At 57.1% G+C, this 380-nt stretch overlaps 1 protein-coding gene across 2 annotated transcripts in view; it reads right to left on the bottom strand.

The window, feature by feature from the left end:
- The window catches only part of LOC109973216 (ras-related protein Rab-26), a 43,130-nt gene that overhangs the window by 36,401 nt on the left and 6,349 nt on the right, over positions 1 to 380 (bottom strand). The window lies entirely within an intron of this gene.

Here is a 380-nt window from a genome sequence, read left to right as displayed (position 1 = left end):
CCTCTTTTTAAGAAGGGGGACCGGAGGGTGTGTTCCAACTATAGGGGGATCACACTCCTCAGCCTCCCCGGGAAAGTCTATGCCAGGGTACTGGAAATGAGAATTCGACCAAAAGTCGAACCTCGGATTCAGGAGGAACAATGCGGTTTTCGTCCTCGCCGTGGAACACTGGACCAGCTCTATACCCTCTTCAGGGGGGCGGACGGTTCATGGGAGTTTGCCCAACCAGTCCACATGTGTTTCGTGGATCTGGAGAAGGCATTCGACCGTGTCCCTTGCAGCGCCCTGTGGGGGGTGCTCCGGGGCCCCTTGCTAAGGGCAGTCCAGTCCCTGTACGACCAGAGCAGGAGCTTGGTTCACATTGCCGGCAGTAAGTCAGA

The sequence above is a fragment of the Monopterus albus genome, unplaced genomic scaffold (assembly GCF_001952655.1).
Source record: "Monopterus albus unplaced genomic scaffold, M_albus_1.0 scaffold284.1, whole genome shotgun sequence".
In the NCBI taxonomy this organism is placed as follows: Eukaryota; Metazoa; Chordata; class Actinopteri; order Synbranchiformes; family Synbranchidae; genus Monopterus; species Monopterus albus.
This window is presented reverse-complemented; position numbering and strand designations above follow the sequence as displayed.